This window comes from Bison bison, unplaced genomic scaffold (genome assembly GCF_000754665.1).
Source record: "Bison bison bison isolate TAMUID 2011002044 unplaced genomic scaffold, Bison_UMD1.0 scf7180017858770, whole genome shotgun sequence".
NCBI classification, from domain to species: Eukaryota; Metazoa; Chordata; class Mammalia; order Artiodactyla; family Bovidae; genus Bison; species Bison bison.
The window spans coordinates 3,247,456-3,272,590 of record NW_011489342.1 but is presented as its reverse complement, the minus strand read 5'-3'; positions in this window follow the sequence as shown (position 1 = coordinate 3,272,590).

Below are 25,135 nucleotides of genomic sequence, written 5' to 3'. Positions count from 1 at the left end.
ATCCCCTGGAGAAAGAAATGACAGCCCACTCCAGTATTCTTCCCTGGGAAATCCAATGGACAGAGGAGCCTGGTGGGCTGCAGTCCATGGGGTCACAAAGGGTTGAATATGACTAAACTCAACACAAAAACAACAACAAATATGTGCTATATAGTAAATCTTGTTGCCCATCTATTTCTATAGAGTAGTTGTATATGTATTAATTCCATACTTGAAATTTGTCCCTCCTCCTCCTCTTTCCCCTTTGGTAATCATAATTCATTTTCTATGTTGTTTCTGTTTTGCAAAGAAGTTAATATGTTTTTTTTTTGTAGATGCCACATAAAAGTGACATCATATAGTTGTCTTTCTGGGTCTGACTGATTTCACTTAGTACGATAATCTCTAGGTCCATCCATGTTGCTGCAAATAGTAATATTTCATTTTTTTGGCTAAGTCACATTTCATTGCATACATGCACTTCATCTTCTTTATCCATTCATCTGTTGATGGACATTGAGGTTGCTTCCCTGTCTTGGCTATTGTTAAGTAGTAGTGCTGTGAACATTGGGGTACATGTATCTTTTTGAATTAGATTTTTTTTGTCTTTTCTAGATAAATTCCTAGGAGAGGGATTACTGGATCATATGGTAACTTTATTTTTAGCTTTTTAAGGAACCTCCAGACCTGTTTTCCGTGGTGGCGGAACCAATTTACATTCCCACCAACAGTGTAGGAGGGTTCAAAAAGGCTTAAGTTTTGACTCAACTCATGAAGTCTGTTTCAAATAGTAAAACTGTGACTGCCACATGAATGAAGTATCATCTCAAAAAGGCCTGATTTAGATGTTACACATACCACTGGCTGTGTGACATATTGCCCAAAAGACAGTGGATATGTGTTTGTCTTCTACAAAGTAAACTGCTGATACACTTACAGCCTGAGATCTCCAAGCAGAGTTTCCTAGAAACTGGGCCACTGATAGGCACTCACTGAGCACTCACTAGAAGGGGGACTCATTAAATATTTCCCTTTTCCCTAACTTCTCTCTCCTCTCCTCTCTATCCTTTAAGCTCTCCCCCACATTAAAAATATCTAAAGAATAGGTGATCCAATAAGATACTAAACAGGCAATATTATTAACTTTCACATCGAAAGAATATATTTGCTAAATCACAAATTGACCTTATTGTCTATCAGAGGGACCAACAAGGCAAGAGTTCTGAAACTATGCATTTTCTGGAAAAATCCATGACCAGTGATCCCAGTCATCTGTTATTCCATTGTGGGGCAAGACGATATGAGTTGAGTCAGGTGGGATCTAGTATTTATTGCCTATTTGTGTACAAGATAATTGTGCTCCAGGCTTTAAAGGCATTCTTTAGTGCTAACGAGCGCCTTCATGGCAGGCATTTACCCCATTTCACAGTTGAGAGAAGTAAGGTTTGGGGAGGACTGTAACTTACCCAGAGTTACCAAGTCAGGAAGAGTGGAACAGGATTTTAAGCCCAATTCTTTCCACTTGGGCACATCTTCTGACAAGTCGGTTTTGAGCACTGTGCTTCCTTCCTCTTCCTCTCATCCCTTCCTATCCAAACTGCTGACCACACCACCACCAATAACCAGATCCCCTTCCATAAGCCCCCATTTCTTCCAACCGTGACATTCTTCAAATCCAGCCTAGACCTCAATGATCAGAGTTGGAAAAACAGCAAGCTGACTGTACCTTCTGTCTTTCTAAAATGAGAAGCTAAAGTCATTTTCTGTTTTAAGTCCTGCCCATCTCTTAATGGAAGGACTCAATATGGGTCAAGTCCTTCCTTTCCCTTTGATGCTTGCCTGTTTGTCTCGCGCCCCACTCACCCCTCAGCTCCAGGGGAGCCTGAAACTTTTGTGCTTACTTAGCATTTCTCACCAAGTGCCTTCTGCCCTCACTTGCAGTTCTCCAGGGCTGTCATCAGGATACACTTCCCTGTATCCCAAAATCTTTGGTATATTAGGCAGTAAATGCGTGTCTCTCAATGGTTTATAAAAGGATACGAAAAGCAAACAACCTTTCCCCAGAGATGTGGATTCTAACACCCAGAAAAAAACCCCGGTTCCCCTTTGAATTTCCTCTAGTTCTCCATGACTTGGGGATGTCAGTGTGTCCCTGTTCTGGGAACCTGGTATTCGTCACCTACATAAGCAATCTGTGCACGTGCTAAGTCACTTCAGCCATGTCAAACTCTTTGCTACCCTATGGACCGTAGTCCGTCAGGCTCCTCTGTCCATGGGATTCTCCAGACAAGAATACTGCAGTGGATGGCCATGCCCTCCTCCTGGGGATCTTCCCGACCCAGGGATCAAACCCATGTCTCTTACGTCTTCTGCATTGGCAGGTGAGTTCTTACCACTAGCGCCACCTGGGAAGCCCAAAGCAGTTTAAGCTGAGTCAGATCACAGAATCCTCGCCATACCACAGGGCAGGAAGGAGCTTCAGAGCATTCTATCGATGTGTGCCAGGATCACCCTGCTTGTATTTTGGCTTATCTGTAATTTGGATGACTCTCTTTGAAGCAGGACAGTCAAATCAGCTTCCTGCTGATAATAGTAATCAGATTTTATAGCAAGGACCCCAGGTAGGTAGGGCAAATAGAAAAGCAGCCCAAGCCATTGATTTGTGCCCTGAAAGGTTCTTTTCCATTGAAGGCTGAATATTGTGTACAGAAACCTTTGTTTTCTGTATACCCAGCATTTTTCTCCTATGCATTTTATGAGACAGAAATCCTTTTGAGCATCTTCTTTATTTTATTTAGTTCATTAAAACTCTGGAATTAAGGTTTGGAAAACCAATTACCATATTTAGTGTGTGCAATCAGCTCAAAAGTGTCACCTATCTTAGATAACATAGGAAATATTATTTCATAGTGTGTTAACCATTTTTGGTGCTATTTTTCATGTCGTTTGTATTTCATACCATTTAAAAAATAGTTTTTCCCTGTGTACCAATGTTAGCTACAGGGTATGTTTTTCCAAATAAAAATTACTAACAATGCCATGCATTTTCTACTTCTCAATCTTTGCATTTAGAAAATGCTACCTACTCTCTAGGTAGCTTTGAAGCTAATAATAGACATGAGAATGCATGGATGCTTCTGTACCAATCCCAAGGAAGGCTTTTCCAGATGTGGAATGCCAATGGGGAGTTGATCTGGCTTGGATAATTGACAGCTGCCAGCCTGTAATCTTTTGTGCTAAATTGGCAGTGGGGCCACAGAAGGCAACACAGCAGCTGGGCTTCTGGGATTCAAGTCCCTGCACGTGGCGTGGCTCCCCCTTCCCCACTCCCAGCCATCTGCAGGGACCCCACCCCCCAAAGCAGGATGCAGTGCTCCTGGAAGGGAAGACAGCCTGTAACTTTTGCCTGGTAGATAGGAGAAAACATGTCGATTCACTCGGCTGGGGTTAGCTTGTTATTGCATTGAAGCGTTTTAAATTATTCAGAAACCAGTTCTTAAGATGAGTTGTTGCTGTTTAGCCACTCAGTTGTGTCTGACTCTTCTGCGACCCCGTGGACTGTAGCCCGCCAGGCTCCTCTGTCCATGGGATTCCCAGGCAAGAATCCTGGAGTGGGTGGCCATCAGGTCCTGGCTTACCAAACAGGATAATCCCACCTGGCCTACATTAGCTTCACAGGCTCATTCTGGGGATCATAGGAGTTAATGTCAATGCTCTGTCCCCTGTCAGACCAAGTGAAATAGAATGCACAGATGGATCAAGAAGCAGAATCTGATAGGCGTGATCTCTGTCTTTCTAATTTTCTTCCTCTTCTGAATGACGGCCTCCATTGTAAAGGCTTCCTGATAATAATAATACCAGCTATCATTTGCTAAGCAATTTTTCATGCCAGGCATTGAGCTAGGTGCTTTACAGGCCTTGTTTTATTTAATCCTCATGATAACCTTGCCAATTAGTACTCATTCCTTCAGTTCACATAAGACTGGGTTCTGGATCCATCCTCCTCCTCTATACAAGCCCATGGACTTCCTGTTAATCTGTTTAATAAGTGAAGAAGTTACGTTCTTTGTTTTCAATCTTGACGTTTTTAAGATGATTAAAAACTTTTATCAATAGTTGAATCACTTTTTGAATGTTTGAATGCATGATAAGGACAGAAAGCATGGTGTATAACTGTGGTTACTAAGCAGAAAGAGAGGGAGAGAGGAAGAGGGAGGGAGAAGAAGAAAGAGACAGTGACAGAGAGAGAAGAAAGCAGAGAGTAGAAGTAGAGGAGGGAGGGAGAGAGAGAATGTATGATGGAGACAAAAAGATGTAATTTTGTGTGTGTAATAGGAATAGTGATTTTCTAATAGTTTACATGCAGATAATCTGTGAAAGCATATAATTAATTAGTTAATGGGCTTTTGATGTTCATAGAGCAGGAGATTTGAAAGTATAAGATCTTGATAATCTTCACAAAAGATTAGAAGATGCTTAAAGTAAGACAGTACCCAGGATTTCAAAACTTTGGTGAATGAGAAATGATTACAGTTGTGGGGAGGGAGGAGGAAGAGACAAGAAGAGGTGGAGTAGAAAGGGCAATTATGGTGAAAGATGGCTTGATAAAATCCTTTTGCGAACAACACTCCTTTCCATCATCTTGTTCTTCGGGAATCCAGTGCATTTTACCTTTGGCTGTGGCAGGTCACTGCCTGATGCTGACGGCAGGCAGACAAGTTTGAGGAGCTGGCTATTGTCTGCATTAGTGAAAGCCCTCTGGCTGTTTGCTTCTGGCCATGTTAAGTAAGCAGGTAATGATTAGGTTGCCCACTGTAACACAGAACTTCGTGATTCTAGAGCCTGCTTTAAAGATGAAGCATTTTGCAATTTTAGAATGTTCCAAGTCCCCTTCCATTTCTAAGATGCCCACCTGGCTGGGAGGCTCTCTAGCTGCATGCCTCCGAAGAGCTTCATGGGTGAATCCTGCCTGGGGACCTAAGGATAACCAGGTCAGACAGGAGACTTTTCGGTTTGGTCAGAAGTCAGTGTCTTTCTGTCCAGGCCAACAATTGAATTTAAAGTTAGGAAATAACATGTAGAAAAAGGAAAGAGAGAGTGGTTTCTTCTGCAGAATCAATTCTTGTATTTCAGATGTTGATTATCCAGTCTTGTGAATTATTTAGGGCTTCTATTGCTCCGTTTTCTCTAGTGGCTTTGCTTTTTCTCCATGTGCAGTGTCTAGTAAACAGGCAAGATATGAGACATGAGTTAAAAACTCAAGTCTGATCCTTTTGCTGCTGATCTGAATCTCCACCACAGGTTTGTCCTGCTCCTGTAGGGCAGGGATGGAGCATTTCTTAAGAATCTTTGCACTTCTCCCGCCAGTACTTTATACCATGTCAGGGATTGTTTTTAGGTGGATATGACTGAAGTGAGTATTTTACTGTGATTTGCAGGAGAGAAAGAGAGAGATAGGGCTTTTGACGTCCCTGGAACCTGCAGAGAACATGGCCCTGCCTGTGGCTTTAGCATCAGTCATACGGTTCTTCACATATAGAGGGGGCCCTTGATCTGTACGGTGCTGCCTGCCCCTCACCACAGGCCTGGGGCTCCCTCCCAGTCACTGCAGTCTGGGCTCAAACCCCGACCCCCCGGTCTTGATGCAGCTCCCTCCCACTGTCAACCACAGAGGTGCATCTGTCTCCCCTGCCGCCTTCTGGCTTTTGTGGGTTGACAGCCCAGGCAGAAGTGACAGTCCTCATATGCTTGTGGACACCACCTGATTGAGAGCTCAGAGGCTTGCCAGGGAGGATGAACAACTGGGACCTCCCCAGACCCGTGTCATAGACAGAAGAAAGACAAGTCAACGGTAAGGATTTGGGGGCAAGGCAGGTAATGAGGCTATGAGGGAGACAACCTGCACCCAAGACCCCAGAAAGTGGGGAGTCTGAGCCAGAGGCAGATGCTTGACTGCTGAGCAGAGAGGGAAAGACTGCTTCCCCCAAGGGGATAAAAGTTATCAGATCAGTAATCCTAAGCAGTGGTTCTCCAGCTTTTGGGGCTCAGAATCTTGTCATTCTTTCAAAAACTGAGGGGCCCAAACACTTTTCTGTGGACTATAGCAATCAATATTCACCACACTCAAAATGAAAACTAAGAAATGTACAAAATAATTTGTCAATTTATTTCAAACAATGTGCCAGATGTATGTTAACATAAATTATTTTTTATCCTTAAATATACATTTTTTCTGAAAATAATTAATGAGAATGATATCACTGTTTTACTTTGCTGCAAATCTCTGTAGTGTCTGGCCTAGTGGGATTTGTTGGATTCTCTTATCTGCTCATACATCCAATCTAATGCCATACTCCATGTCAAGTATCTTCTGGAAAACCCACTGTACACTTGAGAAAGCATGAGAGTGAACAAGGCAAATAATGTCTTAGTGCTTTTATGAAAGTAGTTTTGACCTCTCAGATCCCAGGTCTTAAGGATATCCAGGGGTTCCCCAGCCCATCCCTTGAGAACCACTTCCCTAGGCACCAGCTCCCAGAAACACACCTCCCTCTGTTTAGCATGTGGCCATCTTGCATGATGACATTCCTGCATTAGCAGAAAGTGGGTAATGGTGAGCCAAGCGGAAATTCGCTTTCAAGCTTTTGTCATTTGAAGAGTGTCTGTGAACATTCCACAAAGCATCCCAGAGACAAGCTAGGATAAGATTGACGGTGAATGTCCCACTGGGCAGTCTGGCTCAGTTGCTCATTGACTGGCAAAAAAGATAATCCAGAGTATGAGACAGTCTCTCCCACACTTTTCAAAATGAGAACCTCAAATGCATGAGCCCCCTTAGTCTGGGAAACACACATTTTTCCTCTTTACAGTTACTGCAAGCTTTATAAGAGAAGCAGCTGCTCCACAGCCTCTCTGAGCTTTGTGTTTCAGGGCCCTGGGGCAACTGAAATCTGCTTTCCAAGTGACCAATAACCGGGCAGTTTACCGACTCATCTGGTGTTTCCTGGGCAGCACAGATTTATCTCACTTAATTGTGACTCCCTTTTTCCTGCACTAATCAAGACAGTGACAGAGCTGTGACACCAGCAACATGAGCATGGATGGAAAGTGATGATTTATAAGGACTCTGATCTTGCTTTGCTCAGACCCAGACGTGGCCCACCATGGAAGGGCAGTGGACCCAGCCAGTCTGCAACTAACCTGCAGATCAAAGAAAGGCTGTTAAAAGACAAAACAAGACACGGTTTTATGTTCTTCTAAAGCAGGAACATCATTTCTAATGTGGCTAGGAAAATATTCAGCTTCATTCTCTCTCCTTTGGGAAAACTACATGCATCAGTGCTCTGGCCTCTCCGAAACTGGCAGCAGGATGGTCTCTGTAGACTTGGTTGCAATCACAGAATTGTGTAGTAAGAAGGAGAGTTAGAGATCATGCAGTGGGAAGGGCAGAAGCGTGTGTGTGTGTGTATGAGTGTGTGCAGTGTGTACGCAAGGGAGGGAGGTGCAGGGTAGGGACAGTGTCACTGTAGCAGAGGCTCATGGGTCTTGTCTCTCTGTGTTCTCTACCAAACCTTGCTGTGAACTCAGGCACCACTAGGGAATTGAACTTACTCAGTTCCCATGATCTCTGAGATCTTTGTCACATTAGGGGATTACTTAATCTCGGTGTCTCAGTTTCCCCATCTGTAAAATGAGTATAGCAATACATCTATTTCATAATGTGATTTTGAAAATGGAAAGATTGCATACCTAGATGCTTCTTAAAACAGTGTATAATACATAGGAAGCACAGAATAAATGTTAGTCGTCATCATTGTGTGTGTGTGTTCAATTGTTCAGTCATCTCTGACTGTTTGCAACCCTATAAACCGTAGCCCCCCCAGGCTCCTCTGCCTATGGGATTCTCCAGGCAAGAATACTGGAGTGGGTTGCCATTTCCTCCTCCAGGGGATCTTCCCAACCCAGGGATCAAACCCAAGTCTACTGAGTCTCCTGCATTGCAGGCGTATCCTTTACCACTGAGCCATTGGGGCATCATCATCTTATTACTATTATTATTATTTGAGATCTCTGAAACTCAGTTTTCTCATCTGCAAAATTGGATTGGTGTGGGGATTAGCTTACAGAATATATGATCAAGTCTTGGCAAAGCTGTCAAGTGCCATTAAAAGTAATGCACTCTACTTGGGGGCCAAGTTAATAGAACAATTATTGAACCTGGGTGTTTTTCCATGAGTAAGACTCCAGTCCTGGAGGAGTGACATGTGGTTTTCAGCACTGTTTTGAAAGAGTAGGGCAGTTAATTTTGATGAAGTGAATATATAGTAACAACCAGAAGAGAAACAGCAATATAATCACAACTGGTAATAACAGTTGTATTTATCTTGTGCCAGCATTGAGCTGAGTGCATATAATATATTGTCTCACTTCTCACCATGGCCCCTTGAAAGAGGTACTGTTATTACTCATGGGTTGCAGATGAGAAATGTGGAGTTGCTAGTGTCACTATAGCAGAGGCTCATGGGTCTTGTCTCTCTGTGTTCTCTACCAGAGTTACTAACTCTGAACAAGACCCAGACCTGTCTGTGAAATGTAGGGACCACTCTCCCTGCTCATCGTAGGTCATTAGCTGAGCAAGCAGCCCCAGGAATTTCGCAGCGTGCATACCTTTCCCTTATGAATTTAATGGTCAAGGACACATATTGTTGGAATATCTTTAGGAACCAGATAGTCTGCCCAAAGGAGAAGCCTCTGTGCATAGCAGGCCTGAGTCCTCCTCGTGTTCCCTGTGTATGAGTTTGGCAGAGTGCGGCAGACTGTTTTCAAACCAGACTGGCATGGAGGCAGGGCAAAGGTGGGCAGGAAGCAGGAGTTGGCACGGCTAGTGTCAGGTGCCCACCACAGCCCAATGTGTGGTCCCAGCAGCAGGTTTCAGGTTTTGGTATTTGAGGTCTCTAAAAAAGCTGTCACCAGCAGCTACCAGTCTTGCAGGAGAGTCTGCTAGCATCCAAAATGTGAGCCAGGACCCAAAATGGGCAGAATTTAGCCATGGTGTCTCTCAGGCTCTCCTGGACCAGGCCCCTCGGTGCAGGCCGGGTCATCACACATGCCCATGGCTTTCCCAGTAGCATCTTCAAGATGTTGCTCAGCTTCCAACATGAACCTCTCTCTTGTGCCACCACGTGTGACAGCCTTGAGAATTTCTCCAGACTGACTCCAGTTGGAATCAGTCTCTCAGCCCAGCTCTCGCCCGTTCCCATTTTAGCTTCCTTTTATCACGTCATCTGCCAGGCTCAATGCTGAAAGCTCTATAGGTATTCTCCCCTTTAATCTCAGTCACTCTGTGAGGTAGGTATTGTTATTATGCCCATTTTACAGATGGAGAAACTGACACGTTGAAGGGTTGGTTGAGCTGTCTAGGTTAGATAGCTGATAAGTGGCAGAGTGAGGATGCAGATTAGTCCTCTCTTCCCTAAAGCTCAAGCTCTGAACCATCCTTCCCTGTGACTTATCCAACTGAGGTGGAATCCTAGCCTGTGTTCAGCTTCTTCTCAGAGTTGCTTCATTAGGCGGGACCAGTGATTTGCAACCTTGGTTGCACACTGAAGTCACCTGGGAAGCTTTAAAAAGTACTGATGCCTGGCTCTTGCCACCAGAGATTCTGATTTCGGTTGGTCTGAGGGATATCCTGGGCATTTTCTGGACCAAAAGTTGGCAAACTTTTTCTTCAGAGAACCAGCTTGCACATATTTTAGGCCTGGCAGGGCCATATGGTCCATGTCACAACTACTCAATTCTGCCTTCATAGAGCAAGAACAGCCATGGACAATACATGAGCAAATGAACATGGCTGTGTTCCAGTAAAACTTTATTTACAAAAACAGGTGGCTGGCCGGAATTGGCCCATGCACCACAGCTTGCCAGGGCTTAATCAAGTCAGGCAGTTCCTTAGTAGATTCTACCCATCACCAGTGAGACTAGAATTTATTTTTCTTCTGTGGGTCAGGTATCTATCTGTGGTGTGGTGTCTTCCCCCTCCCCACCCCAGGCACGCCCGTACCCTTCAATCCACTGCTTCCTTGTGGGGTTGGTGGTATCGGCCCCGTTTCTATGATTTGTCTCTTTTTGTCAAGGACCCGACTTCCCTCCAGGTCTGAAATCCTGACAGGAACCATCCCCATTTGGTGGGGCTCCTTTCTGTCTTGCTAGCCCTTCCCCATGAGGAGTTAAAATTGTCCCCCTTTGTCTTGGCTGGCAGCCAGGTCTGCTGTAATTAGGATTCGCTGGTTCTGCAGAGCTGCCACCTGTCTGACAGGAGGACTGCCCCTGTGAGCATGTTTTGCTTTCTGCCCCAACACTCTGTGCCCCCAACCCGTTTCCCGTTACAGAGCCATCTCCTAGGGAGGTCTGGCTCTCCAACCCCTCCTCACTCAGACCCCCGCTTCCTTCCCTTTCCAATCGACCTTCCACGTCTGCCCTGTGCTTGTAGTTTGAGTAATAGCATCATTTTCGTCTGAGGAATTCAGTCTATCAATTAATTTTCTTTCATGGAATATTAATAGAGTATTCCTGAAATTGTGAGTTGTGATTATTTACAAAGTCAAAAGGGCAACTGGAAAATGAAGCTGCTGAGTCGCTTGTGGCAATTGGAGTTATGCCCCAACCCCCTAAAAATAGCCTGCTTTCCTTATCTTCCCTCATATGTCAGCTTGTCCTTGGTAATGGGGTGTAGAGACACCACAAAAATGCCAGATTGAATGGAAACTCTTAATATAGGTGACACCTAAGATAGTAACAGTTCATATACACAAAGTCTCTTTGTAAGTTAGTTGTTTAGACATCGAAATGCATTTGTTCCGCAAACATTTATGGAGACCCTAATTTGTTCCATGTGTCAGGGTGGTACAGGATAAGGCTCCTGTCCCCACGAGAGAGCCCATCACATAAATAACTCTATAACCATATCAGATGTGCCATAAGGGAGATGTGTACACAGCTCTGTGAGAGGAAAGGCTGGACTCAGTGCCTGAGGTTACAGGGAAAGCTTCTCCCAGAGGGTGAGAGGCAATTGTTTAAATAAAGTTCCCCACCAGGAACAGGAGGAAAGGCATTCCTGGGAGAGGCCCCAGTGTGTCAAGGCAGGAGTGGGATGCGATTATGTGCCTGTAGTGTGGTTCCTGGGGGAATGGTGGGAGCTGAGACTGGAAAGGGACAGGGGATGTATAAACCATTTTTGGCAGTTCCAACTTTAATGGGCAATATGGGCCAATACAGTACTTTTAAATAGATAATGCTGGCCAGTTTCTGTTTTAGGAAGAGCTTCTGGTAAGCAGTGGGGATCCTGAATTGGGATGAGGGGAAAGGAATGAAGGAGGGGTTTCCTATTAAGAGCTGGTATAGAAATGAAGAGATTCTCGACTAAGAACGTGAAGCTGGGATAGGAAGGAGCAGGAGAAGGTATGATTGTGCTCAAGAGATGTGATTGGATAATTAAGATGAGTGAGAAGTCCTTTATGGTTAAAAACATAGAAGAAAGAGTGGTGCTTCAGAGGGGTGGGGAGGTTAAGGAGTTGAGTTTGAGACTTGTTGAGTTTCCATTAGTCTGTAGGTCATGTGGGCTGAAACTCAGGGAGGAAGATTGGAGGCAAAAATAATGCATGGCTGTAATTAAATCCGTGGCAGTGAATGAATTAACCAGAGTGTGTGAGAGAGAAGAGAAGGAAAGGGAAGAGAAGGGATGGGAAGAGAATAGGACAGGTCTGCAGCAGAATCTCAGGGAACGCCAGTATGTAAGGAACTGAGTGAAGGATATGCCAGCAAAGCAGACCTGCTTTCTGGACCAGTTATGAATTTGGCAGTGCTGAATTGAGCAGGGGGGCCTATTGACACCTGAGACTGAACCAACAGGGACCACTGGATGAGCTTCAGGATGTCTTAAATACCTTGGAATTTGCCATTACTCCTACCATTAAGGATGTAAAACTCCATTCACCTGCTCCTTCATTTACTAATTGAACAAATAGTCTGTTGGGTACACGACACTGGGTATAGGGTATAGATACAGGGTATAGTACTGGGCACTGGCTATAGATGTGGTTCCTATGATCTGTTGCTTATAGCTTAGCAGAGAAGACAGACGTTCAGAATAAACTTGGAAACAGACGTTTTCATGAAAACGACCTGTCATTTTTAGTTGTGTGATTGTGAGCAAGTCACTTACCTTCCTCAGTCTCAAGGTCTTCATTCAGAAAAAGTGGATGAGGATGTGTAGAAAAAGGAACGTTCCTACACTGTTGGTGGGAATGCAAATGGGTACAGCCACTATGGAGGACAGTATGGAAGTTCCTTAAAAAACTAAAACTAGAGTTACCACTCCAATATTCTTGCCTGGAGAATTCCATGGACAGAGGAGCCTGGCGGGCTACAGTCTGTGGGGTCACAAAGAGTTGGACACGACTGAGCGACTAACACTCTCACTTTTGCCTTTTTTTCAGAGTTACCATATAATCCAGCAGTCCCACTCCTGGGTGTATACCCACAGAAAACTAATTCAAAAAGTACACTACTCCAGTGTTCGTAACAGCACTATTTAGAATAGCCAAGACATGGAAGCAACCTAAATATTAATAGATAAAGATGGGGTACATACATATACACAGTGGAATATTACTTAGCCATAAAAAGAACTGTACTCAATATCTTGTAATAACCTATAATGGAAAAAATATGAAAAGGAATAAATACATATATATGTATATGTAAAACTGAATCACTTTGCTGTACACCTAAAACTAACACAACATTGTAAATTAACTTTAATTTACAATTTTTTTTAAAAAGTGGGTGTTAAGAACTAGAACAATACCTAAGGCATATATAGGGCTTATGTTTATAGCACCCTTACACATTTTGTCTAATAAACTGAAAACCTTGATGCTTTAAAAAATTATATATGTTGAATAAGCTATGTATTCAGATGGTACAAAATTCATGAAAGGGTAAATAGTGAGTCTCCCTTTCATCCTGTCCCCAGTTTTCAATTTCTCTTCTCAGAGGACACTGGTGTTAAGTGTTTCCTTGTGTGCCCTTACAGGAGTGTCCTCTGCATGCGCAACTTATCATTGTGTGTGTGTGTGTGTGTGTCTGTCTGTCTGTCTGTCTGTCTATCTGTCTGTATGCATGCAGTTATCTTCTTTCCTTTTTTTTTTTCTTTCAAAACTGGTAGCATGCTATTCACTATTCTCTCTCTTGCTTTTTTCACGTAACAAAGTATATCCATTCTACAGCAAAATCGTTACTTAAGTAACCCCCTAGTTTTGGACATCTAGGTCGTTTCCAATACTCTGCTATTATAGACAGTGCTACCTCAGTTCCACATGTGCAAGTATATCTATAGCATAAATCCCTAGGAACAGGATTGCTACGTCAAAGAGAATGCATATTTATAATTTTGAAGATGAACAAATTTCTTTCCATCACGGTTCTACCAAGTTATGCTCTTATCAGCAAGCTCTCCCTTGGTTATGAGGATTATAAAATAATATATTTAAACACCTTTGTGAGCTGAGGAGGGGGTCTGTATTTTTACAGGGTTCTCATCCCCCTCCTTCCCTACACAGTAGCTCTTTGGCCTTCTATCAACATTGTGAAAAGTGACAGTTATATGTAAGGGGGCAATTCCTTACAGTTCTGTCCATTGGTGGCCTCTAGGAGATATTTATCAGTGGGGTGTCTTGATGTGGGAGATAATCCCTGCATCTGAATCATCCTTGAAGTGCAGATGATCTTGGGGCCAATCCTGCTCCCTGGGCATAAGCTCCTGGGACACATCCCATGCTCTGGGCGAGTGTGTGAATATCAGGACACCAACTGACAGCTTCTGTGGCTGGCCTGGGGTCGCTGGGTTGTTAGGGATGCTCCAGACTCACTCCTGCCTTCCTACATAAGCAGCCCAGAGACAGCGTGTTGACTCCCAGCGGCATGATAGAACAGGTCAGAATGGGAGTGATGACCTCAGCCGGTTTCGGTTAGCGCTGAAGATGTAACTGATAATGCATGTCAGCTCATTTGTCCATACAAGCCGTCTGTGTGGAACTGTGTTCATTACTACTGGTTCTTCTGTTTGTTTTGAAAACTCTATTTCATGTTGGAGTTAGGTATCAGGAAAAAGAAAGGACACTAATTAAGTGAATCCATGGTAGTCTCTTACTGACTGTTGGTATTAATCACTCAGTCATGTCCAACTCTTTGCAAATCCATGGACTGTAGCCTGCTAGGCTCCTCTGTCCATGGAATTCTCAAGGCAAGAATACTGGAGTGGGTAGCCATTTGCTTCTTCAGAGGATCTTCCTGACCCAGGGGTGAACCCGGATCTCCCACATTGTGGGCAGACTCTTTACCATCTGAGACACCAGGCAGCTCGTCAGTTCAACTCAGAAAATGTCTACTGAGTACCTACTATGTGCAAAGCACAGAGATGCAATGTATTGTATTTTTAAATACTGCTGACAGCTCCGGTTGTGTTGGCTATTTGCGTTGACTTTGGCAGACTGAAATTGCTTTGCCTTTTCCCTTTGCTAGCCTCTCATTATAATTTTCATTGGCAAACTGGTTGTAAACCAGAGCTGATTCCCTTAGTGTAATTAGGAGAGTTCCTGAAACTTATTTTTGAAAATGAATTGTTATAAAGTGAATAATGTTTTAACTGTACTGGGGGGTTTTCTATTAAAAAAAGGAAATTCTAAATTCTGATGCTGAATGATTTTGAAAGGTGAAACATTTTCTGATTTATCTGTTTGGTAAAGGAGAAAATTTAACCTAAAGGGGAAATAAGTCAAAATTTAATAACTTCAGGAATCTAAAACAATAGCAAACACAAAAAAATATTTTGAAGATCTGATGAGTATAATAATAAAAAGGATGAGAATAATAACAAAAAGGATCGCAAGACAGAATGCTAGCTGATCTGAAGCAAAGACATAGTCTTATTTGCTGTGCTAATAATAGCAGATCTTGTTGGTGTAAAAAAAAAATGAGAATATGGAGAGAAGCAACAGAGAAAGAAGAAAAAGTTTGAAGAAAAAAAACCCTCACACAGGGAGAAGAGGAAGAAGAATAGCAGGTGGTAGACACTCAAAAGGGCAGAGGAAATTAAACCCAAATAGTCAGAGTGACAGCAAAAGAGGAGAGCTGGCCCGTTGGAGAGGAGACAGAAGCCACCTCTCCATGAAGCTGCAGGTCTGACCCACTTTAGCAGCTCCTGCCTGAGAGCACATTGGCCATAGGCTATCTGACTGCCATTGGGTCCAGTCCTTCCTAAGGATACTGAGTATTCCGCACAACAATACCTTATAAGTTTCCTTGGGTGAACCTGATGCCAGGTTGCTATTCTAAGTGCTTTATATATGAACTCATTTAACCTTCCTAGCAACCCCATAGGGAATCATTATCCCCACTTTATAGATGAAGTAACTGGGTCACAGAGAGAGGTTGAGCAGCTTTCCCAAGATCACAAGCCATGAGTGGAAAAGCTACATGTGATTGGTAGAATTCTGTGATGGCCCCCAAGATTCCCTTCTGTTAGTGCATAGTCCTTGGGAGTCCTCTCTCCTTCAGTGTAGACAGGATTTGTAAACATGATGGGATTTCACTCTCTTGAATGAGTTCCATTGAATAGCAGGACAGAAGGGATTTTTGAAGATAAAAGTAAGGTTTCTCCTGAATAGATTTTGAATTAATCAAGTGGAAGATTTTGCTGGATGGGCCTGACCTAATCAGGCAAAGCCTTTGTAAGAGGGTCCAACCTTTTCCTAGAGAGAGAGAGAAGTAAAGCAAAAGCATCTTCTGATGATCTCAAAGAAGCACACAACCAGGTTGTGAAAGCCTGTGGTGGGAATCCGTGGCAAGAACCAGTGAGTGGCCTTAGAAGCCAAGAGTGGTCCCTGGCCAGCAACTAGCCATGAAGTGAGGAGCTCAGCCATCAGCTTCAGGGACATGAGTTCCACCAGTTTGGAAGAAGACCCTGAGCTCACAAAGGAGCACAGTCCAGCTGATACCTCAGTCTCAGTCTTGTGAGACCCTGGTCAGAGGACCCAGTTAAGCCCTGCTTACACTCCTGTTCTGCAGAGAAGGTGAGCTGGTAAGGGCATGTTGTTTGAAGCACCAAGTTTGTATTCATTTGTTAAACAGCAGTGGAGAATGAATGCACTGGAATTTGAACCCTGTGATTCTAGCTGCAGGCTCACCTGTTTCCTGACTTCTCGGTCTGCCTCTTAGGAAAAGTCATATCTCAGAAATCACTGATTGCTCAAACTTCCAAGTTAAACAGGGACATTTGACATCATCCAGTCCTGTGGCTTAAAGCAGCCTTTCCTTCACAGAAGAAGCCTGTGTCACAGGTCACACAGGTCAGGTGAACTTCTGTGCCTATAATGGGGTACAGGGGCAGGAAACTTGTACCACAGTGGAGCCCCACTACCTCAACTGCTTCTGCCTGCTCTTGAGGCAATTCTGAGGAACACAGTTTAAGAACCACTGGTCTGAACCAACAGTACATCTGGTCTTTATACTTCCCTCGACCACATCCTCACCCTTGTCATCTGCTGACTTCTTTCTGTTTGAATGCCTCCCTAAAATTTTCTTTCCATCTGGGGACCATTCCTTTGGAAAGCTGTCTTTCTGTTGCATTAAAACTTGTTCTTCTGAAATTCCCATCATTAATTTAGGTGCAGCCACAGGTGATGCATGGGACAAATGGACCCCTTCTTTCTCAAGACGGATGATCATATCATTAAAGACAGCCCTGCTGTTTCACATAAGCCTCCTGTTTTCCAGGCAAAACATCTCCGTGTCCTCCTAGGCACTTCCAGTTCCTTCATCATAATGGTCGCTTCTCTCCTGAACTTCAGTGTGCTTATGTCTCTCTTAGAGTAAGGTCAGGAACCAAGCACCGAACTCTTGGTGTGGTCTGCTTCACATGAGCTACAGCTCACCTCACACCAGTCACAGTAAAATGTTCTATTTTTGTCAATGAAGCATCAGACCACACAGTAGCTTCTTGGCAACCACAGTGCAGAGTTGACTCATACCATGTGTACTGTCAACCTTTTTCACAAAAGCTCCTTTTTCACACATGTGGCTGCTAAGGTGTAATAATTGACTTGTGTGTGTATGTTTTAAACCAAACACAGGCTTAATGCGCATCGCTCTTCTGTTTCATCAGGGATCTGGAATATATCTTGCTTGATCCTGATTAGGTCATCCAACAATATTACTCTTCTTCCCAGCATCACCTCAACTCTCAATTTGATCAGTATGCTATAAATATCCTCATTGGGGTTATTGACAGAATTTTGGAACTGAACAGAGCTGAGGTCATAGTCCTACAGCATCATACTGATGGCCTGCTCCCAGTGTTTGGGAATTTTCAACAGTTACCAATACAACTCATTGTATCACCTACTGGCAGTCCTCCAGCTCATAAAGGTACCCTCAGAAATGTAATGAAACATTTCTTGAAGTGCAGGTACAGGGTATTGAGTCTAGTTCTCTGACCTCCCAAACCAGGAGGTCACAAGAGCTTCTAGTGAGCACTCACAAGCCCCGTATAGCATCTTTTCCAGGTGGTGTGCCTGACCACCAAACTTCCATCTGTAGTTTGGTCCTTCTGAGATAAACAACGTTTCGTCCCACAACTCTGTTCTCTCCCATCTTATTTGTTTCCACTCAGACTTGCATGAGGAAAGATATGGACTCAAAAAGATAACAGTGGATCTTGAGATGCCTAAAAATTGAGACAAGGTTCATCTTTATTTCAGAGTAGGAGCTGATCCTAAGTTTCCATAAGTAGGGTAGTAGCTTTGGTAGGAAGATCAGGGCAAGCCGAGATGTGTGCAGTTAGAGGCAAGGTCTGCATGTGGGGATAGGGTGATGAGAGAGATGCGGCGGTGGGTAAGATGAGTGTGGTGCTGCGGTTTCCACAGAGCAGAAGTGCAAGCGTCTGCAGCATCAACCTTTTTCTTTTTTTTTGGCCTGTCCTTTTGCCCTTTGTCTATCAACCATACTGTACACGATCACAGGGCAAGGTGAGAAGCAGACCAGCCTGTTAAATTTAGGGGAGGACATGGGCCTTGGAACCACTGGGCACAGCCTCTGATCCATGTAGGATCTTAGAGAGAATGATGAGTGCTGATCTCCACCTTAAAGTGAAGATTCACTGATTTTAAAATTCATTGAGGAATCATAAAACTGATACGGATGGGCTTGGTGGAGGTAGTCCATGATTATAAAATTAACTATTATTGTCCTGTCTTGGTTCATTTTGTCCATATACCTCTCTCCTTTATAAAAATGAAAGTTGCCACATTTCTCATAGGACAACTGTGATACCCAAAGACCAAGAGATCATTGTAAAAGAAGTATTTTAATTATTGTGGTGAAATTTTACCATGTAACGTTCACTGTTGTTTTTACTACCCAGTATTTCAGTCACCATCTCTGACAATTGTTGCAGTGTCTCTGGGGAGGAGATCTACTCCCCTCCTCTACCTTCTGTCTAGATGTTTCTGCTGGGGTGGACTCCACATTCTGCTCCATGGGGCTGTGTGACTGGGTTCGTCTGGCCAATCAAAACAGCATTCTTCTGCAGGTGGTGACTGCAACATGAAATTAAAAGATCCTTGCTCCTTGGAAGAAAAGTTATGACCAATCTAGACAGCATATTAAAAAGCAGAGACGTTACTTTGCCAACAAAGGTCCATCTAGTCAAAGCTATGGTTTTTCCAGTAGTCGTGTACGGATGTTGGACTATAAAGAAAGCTGAGTGCCGAAGAGTTGATGCTTTTGAACTGTGGTTTTGGAGAAGATTCTTGAGAGTCCCTTGGACTGCAAGGAGATCCAACCAGTCCTGAATATTCATTGGAAGTACTGATGTTGAAGCTGAAACTCCAATACTTTGGCCACCTGATGCAAAGAACCAACTCATTTTAAAAGACACTGATGCTGGGAAAGATTGAAGGCAGGAGGAGAAGGGGATGGCAGAGGATGAGATGGTTGGATGGCATCACCAACTCAATGGACCTGAGTTAGAGTAAACTCTGTGAGTTGGTGATGGACAGCGAGGCCTGGCGTGCTGAAGTCCATGGAGTCTCAAAGAGTCGGACATGACTGAGTGACTGAATTGAATTGAACTGATGTTTGGCTCAAGTCAGTGAGATGCAGGGAGACTTTACCTGGGACTTTTGGAAAAGAAGTCCCAGGAAAAGTTTCCAAAGAGACTTTTTTGCTGGACTTGGAATTGTCAGGTTTTGAGACTCAAGCTATTTTGGCAGTCTGCTTCTAGGAACAGAGAATCTCCAAGAGAATGGAACCACAGAGGAGGTTGAGTTGAAAGATAGAGACTATGGTGATGTGAGGAAGTGCTCATTATGTGAGGAGACACTGATTAAAATCTAGACCCTGAAGTCAAAATGTTTACATTTGAATTCCCTGGTGGCTCAGCAGTAAAGAATCCTCCTGCAATGCAGAAGCTGCAGGAGATGCAAGATTCCAGGATCGATCCCTGGGTTGGGAAGATCCTCTGAAGGAGGGCATGGCAACCCACTCCAGTGTTCTTGCCTGGAGAATCCCATGGACAGAGGAACCTGGTGGGCAATAGTCCATAGAGTGGCAAAGAATTGGGCAGGACTGAAGTGACTTAGCAGGCACTCCATTTACTAGCAGGGTCCCTCATGACTCAGTGCCTATTTTCCTTATCTGTAAAATGGGAACACTTACAGAGTTGTCGTGAAAATTGGGTGAGTCAAGTGAGATACTGAGAAAGTACCCTGCATTTGGTATGGACCATACAGGTGTTTGTCACTATTTGAGCTATGTATTTGTCACTATTTGAGCTCTGTGTTCAGCCACCTGAAATCAGACCCTCCTCTCGATTTTTCAGCTCTAAGAACAATATAGTCACTTTTTATAACTACCCATTTGGATTTTGGTTTTGGTCACTTAACCCATAACTAGTAGATTCAATGAAATCAAATTTTTATTCAAGTTTTGTCCTCCTTGATGGGACTAAGATAAAAATAAAGCAAAGTCAGATATTCCTTTCCAGATTGTTACCCAGTGGTGAGTATGACCTCAGTTCAGTTCAGTCGCTCAGTCATGTCCGACTCTTTGCGACCCCATGAATCGCAGCATGCCAGGCCTCCCTGGACCTCAGAAGAGCCTAATTCCTTCGCCTTCCCATGTGCTCAATTGCATTTGTTTGAAATTCACTTTTCAGAATTTCCTTTAAAAAATACTGTGTGTCATGGTTATCTAAGAAAACTCAAAATATTGTCATCAGATTTTTCACAGCAAGAGTATGCTCTACCTTCTTTATCCCCAATTCATGAAATATTTTTAAATGTTGATATAAAAGAACACTCTGAATGTGTAAGAAGGTGGTTGGCTGGGGCCATGGGTGGGAAGGAATGGAGAGCAAATCAGAAAACCTGGGGATTTACCTTGTTTTCAGCACCTACCTGGCTCCGTGGTCTTGGACACATTATTCTCCTCAGCTTCCTGGCCTGTAAAATAGGCAAGGCAATGCCTGAGATTCCTTCCTTATTGATTTTGAAATGTATGAAAACTTTCTTAAGCATCTTAAATAATATATTTAATTTTCATTGAAATGATGAAAAGGAAATGAGAAAAATAGTAAATCTTAATGAGACCCACTCTGTATTTTGTGATGGCTACCTTAGAATTGGTAGTATGTAGTTTAAGGTTTATTTATCTGGATCTGAGGGGTTTTGTTTCGTCTTGTCTTGTTTTTTTCCCTAATTTCTTCTGTCTAAAAATCCATGTGGTCATTTCCCTGAGCCCTGCGCATCCGTGGTAATCAAGCAGGATCTTGGCCATTTAGGCTGAGAATTGGAGCCGAGGCCCTGGGCCTCTGGTCCGCTTTAATGAGCAGGCGGCACACAGAGAGGAACAATAAGGTGCCCGGAATAGCAAACAAATAGTAAACTAGAGAAAATGGAGACCAAGACATGCAGACAAAGCAGATGAGGAGAATTAGTGGAGGGAGCTGGGAAGAGGGAAGCCAGAACTGTGTTAGCCTTCCTTTTTCTTAGACTGTAAAGCCAGGCCTGACGTGTCACGGGCACTCGGTGGATGTTTGTGGAGTGGGGAGGCGAGTGATGAATAGATGCAAGCATTTGGCTGCATGTGGACACACTGGCTCCTGCCAACTCAGCTAGCCCAGGGACAGCAGAGGAAGGAAACAACAAAAGAAGGCTCAGGATACCGACGTACCAATGCAAAATGCGTTTTCCACCGTACCAATGCAAAATGCGTTTTCCACTGCAGAAGGGAAAATACCATAAGAGGCGTTGAATGAGAAACAATGAGACATTTGAGCAAGCCCCTAAGTTGCAAACTAGCTCACACCAATGCGTTTGTTCTTGAAATGTGGCGCTTATTTGCAAGTATTCATTTCATGCCTCACTATTTGGCTTTTAGGTTGGACTTAATTAAAAAAGCTGTAGCATCTTTGAGTCCAATTTCCTCTTTTCACATAGCATCTGTCCCTGACAGCTTGTGTGAGGCTCGACCACTTGTTGAGGCCCGGGCTAGAGGAGGAAGTGGCAGGGGAGAGGCGAGGTGGACAGACGCCTCTTGTTGGAGGTGGCACTCTCTGATGCCACGCGGCCCCATCACGTGCTTCTGAGGCTTCTTGGTTTCAGCACGGCAACAGATGTCTCCGAGAGGGGGATGCTGGCAACCTCACAAAGGCCAGCATGACTGAGGGTAGGCATGAGCGCACTAACAGTAGAACAAGGCACACATGCCTGTGCCCTCTGCTCAGAACCAAAAAACAGGCCAAACTCACATAAGAGCAAATTCTAGAACTGAGCAGTGGGGGCGGATGGCAGAAAGAAGATGCTTATTTGGAATAAACAGTATCCCGAGGGGAAAAGCTCACTATTTCCGGAGGCAGGTATGCCCCCATGCTTTCTATGTTCAAATAGACGGCACAGAAGATAAAAGTCACTCCTGGGCTTGGCTTTCTTTAGATGTGGTCCTATTTTGCTTTGCAAAGCATAGCTATTGCTTGGTACATTTACCTGGAGGTTTGGTTTGGAGTGTGACTGAGAAAGAGAACTGAAGCTTTCTCCCCTTAGATCTGTCATTCTCATTTATCAGGACAAGCCTATCAGTAAATCCAAACAAACCTGTATCTCATTTTGGAACAAGTAATTGAGTTTGTCTTAAGCAAGCTCTTACAGATGGAGCATGCACTTAATCCACTTTCTGTTTGATGTTTTTAGTGTTGCTTTTATAGCAGTTTGTTTGAAGTTCAAGATATCAGGATTTAGGTCTTTGGAGACTTCATTCTTAATTTAAAGGAATCTTTGGAAACTGCTTGGGCCGTGTACTGAATCTTGTTCCTGAAATTAGCCAGAATTTCCCTAACTGTGCTTGTGCTATTTTACAGCATGAGGTCTGTTTGACCAAATGTATGCTGGATTCTTATTTTCTTCCTGGGGCTTTGCTTGCCTCCTACCCTCCCTCCCCCATGCTCTGGCTGTATTTTGTTGCTTTGTTGCAAAGGCGACGGACACTATGACGCATCCCACTTGAAGCTTATGGTTAAAGACTCCTTCTCTGTGGTTCTGTGGGTCTTTGCATCTCTGCTGCACTCCTCATTTTCTGGCAGTTGGTGCCTAAAGAATCCAGTCGGCTTGATTGCTGAGCAGATTGTCACAGATCCATGGAAGAAGGCCATTACCAGGCCACATTAGGGCTTAAGCACTGCCTCAACCACATGTCTAGAAACCAAGTGAGGTCAGGAGCCACAGGGGGGCCTTTGGCCAGGCAGCCTTCTTGTAAGTCTGGAGTGCCACCATGGATAATGTTTAGTCACTTCTACTGACAGGTTTCCAATTACACAAGTAACAGAAGGATACTTACGGGAAAATTAGAACAAAGCACAGATGAGCAAAAAAAAAAAGCCTCCCTGAAAATCCTTCATTTAGAAATAATCACATAACTCTTCTGATGTTTATGCTTCTAATCTCCTTCCATATGCATATATACATGTAAAAATGTATTTTCTTTTAACAAAAATATGATCAGACCATCCATATTAATTTTATTTCAAAATCCACCATGAACATATTTCCACATCTTTAAGTACTTGAAATCATTTTTAGTGACTCTAAGAGTTCAGTTGCATGGATGGGACTTTTTGTTTTTTAATCAGTCACCTATTGTTACACATTTAGTAACAGTTTTTCTTTCTAATAAATCATGCCCTGATGAACATCCTTGCAGCTAAATGTTATTGCATCTTTAATTGTTTATTTAGTATTAAATTCTAGAGGGTTAGTGGTAAAAACCCACCGCAATTCTTTTTTTAAAATTTTTATTGCAGTATAGTTGATTTATAATGTGTTAGTTTCTGCTGTACAACAAAGTGAATCAGTTACACATATACATGTATTCACTGGTTTTTAGATTCTTTCCCCATATAGGTCATTAGAGTACTGAGAACAGTTCCCTGTGTTACAGAGTAGGTCCTTATTATTATCTGTTTTAAATATAGGAGTATGTATATGTCAATCCCAATCTCCCAATTTATTATCCACCCCCCCATTTCCCCCCTGATAACCATAAATTTGTTTTCTACACCTGTGATTTTGTTTCAGAAACCACTGTGAGTCTTACAGGAATCTATCTTATATGCCCTTTGTTGATGTTGCTCAGTCACTAAATCTTGTCTGATTCTTTGCAACCCCGTGGACTGCAGCATGCCAGGCTTCCCTGTCCTTCACTATCTCCTGGAGTTTGCTCAAACTCATGTCCATTGAATCAGTAACGTTAGGATAGCACAGAACATCTGAGTGACAACAAAAGTTAGCAGTTAATATTTCTCAAACAAAAGCTGAGTCAAGGAAAGAAGTGAAAAGGGTTTTCTGCTCTTTACTCTCTGGAAAGTTTTATGTGTATTATTTCCTGTTACAAATTTGAAGGAAAGGGGACTGGGTTCCTCATATATTTTCATTGTTCCAAGCCCTATATTAGAGGAAATATATTTAAAATAGGCCTCTTGAATGACCAGGAGTGGATGTTTTTATAATGACACTTTCACCTTGCAATGCACATTTGTACATTCCAACTTTATCTGTGAGATTATCTGTAGCTAGAAGTGGCAGAAGAAGAAAAGAAAGGGTAGTTGTGGAGAATTACTGTAAAATGCAGACTAATAGTGTTTCAGTGGAGAATAGAAAATACTTAGTGAGAATGGAGAGCTTTGAGTAACTTCACAATCCATTTATCAAAAGAGCTTATAATGGAACTCTCATTTCAAGGGAGGTCAAACACTAATAAATATTGAGAAAAGAAAGTTAAAAGAACATCAAGTTAATATTTTACTATCCATTCTTTGATCTTGAAAAGCCTGAAATATTTTTCCACACTAATTCTGTGATTTATTGATTCACTCTTGACAATTGGCTTATTGGAACAGACACAGATGCCTTGCTTTTAACTACAGCTTCAATTTCTATAATGCTTTACAATGCCAATGGATTTTTATGTATTTACTGGAGTCACTTATTGATAATGTTCTGGAATAGTCTTTGTGAGTTAAAAACTGGATTGTTGTCAGTAATACTGCAGCTGACATGTTACTGATTTTTGGTTTAAATGCTGTAATAACTTCTCTTGGTTTTGTTGTATTGGTTTGGGAGTTAATTAGTGTTAGTTGCGCAGTTGTGCCCAACTCTTTGCAACCCCATGGACTGCAGCCCACCAGGCTCTTCTGTCCATGGGATTTTCCAGGCAAGGACCCTGGAGTGGGTTGCCATTTCTTTCTCCAGGGGATCTTCCTGACCCAGGGATCAAACTTGGATCTCCTGCACTGCAGGCAGATTCTTCATCATCTGAGCTACGAGGTTTGGGAGGAAAAGAGGAAAACACCCTGGAGTTCATTAACTCATCCATATCTACCTAAATTCAAATACATTCAGAATCTTATCATGTTCTCACTTCAATTGTACAGTTCAGTTCAGTTCAGTTCAGTCACTCAGTCATGTCCGACTCTTTGCAACCCCATGAATCGCAGCACGCCAGGCCTCCCTGTCCATCACCATCTCCCGGAGTTCACTCAGACTCACGT